This window comes from Electrophorus electricus, chromosome 5 (assembly GCF_041902795.1).
Source record: "Electrophorus electricus isolate QZ-2024a chromosome 5, ASM4190279v1, whole genome shotgun sequence".
Lineage (NCBI taxonomy): Eukaryota > Metazoa > Chordata > Actinopteri > Gymnotiformes > Gymnotidae > Electrophorus > Electrophorus electricus.
Window position 1 is genome coordinate 28,648,684 of NC_137501.1, and position 1,177 is coordinate 28,649,860.

Sequence of the window (1,177 nt, forward strand, 5' to 3'; positions counted from 1 at the left end):
ATGGTACTGAAAGAACAACCTTCCCTACGTCGCCACGGCAGGTGTTACTGCTATGTGAGTAAACAGCACCCTCCTGTGGGCAATCTGAACAAATGCTATAAATTTATAACGATAAAACCTTTGTAATTATTATTGATTTATTTATATATCACCTCGCTTTGGAATATAGCTCAGCATGAAAGCAGGACAAAGGTACAAATACAAACATAAAAATTAAAACAGCAGCGGTATATCTACACACTATTACATGGCCACATCATTAATCAGTGACAGGAGAAACATGGATGAGGCACAGTAGGAGAAAATATGTGCTTTTAAATAGGATTTGAAGCATGAAATGGATATTACAGACGTGAATTCACGGCATGCGTTCCTCCCCTGACTGCGGTCTAGTAATTGGACTCCAGTATGAGCGGCTGTTACATAACTCAATGGCCTCCGGTGCTAGAATGATACGTTCTCCAACACACCATTCTAGCAGTATTCCTTTAAAGTCTTAAACTCTGGTGATGCAGTATCTACCTTTAAACACCATTTGCATAATTTGGTTGAAGTCCAAATTGCAAGTCCAAGTCGAAACCTTTCTATGGTGTTTTTGAAAATCGCTTTAAAAACACTGGCTCTGTTATTTAACACCCAGACAGTTTTCGCACTGTGCTCCCACACAACAGCTTCAGTCAAGCACAAGATCACCTAAGCTAAAAAAAACAAAATGAAAAACTGTTTACTAAGAGCGCTGCACTGGACACTGGTTAGGCAAGAGTGCTTTTCATTGGCATATGGACACAGTAATGACAAAACAAAGGAATGCCTGGAGATTTCAAGAGGCTTTTATGTTGGTCATGGAGCGTTTGATGCTGCCGTTTAAAGTCCAGTCGGGACCGGATTCAGCGGGGACCTGGTTGTGCACAAAAGCTCCCCCCCTTTTGACAGGCAGGCCTGTTTGTGGTGCACTGGTGTCAAACTAGGCCATCTCAGGCTAAGCTGCTTTCCCAGAGTGCCCTAGCCAGGCCCAACATCAGACTCGTCTACTTTATATTGTATTGGTGGCCTCTAGCTATGTATCGTTTTTAGTACTATGACGTCTTTTTCGCATCATGAAATCTAATACTATGGGATAAACACACAAAGAAGGGTGGTGCCATCATGCAAACACACACACACACACACACACACA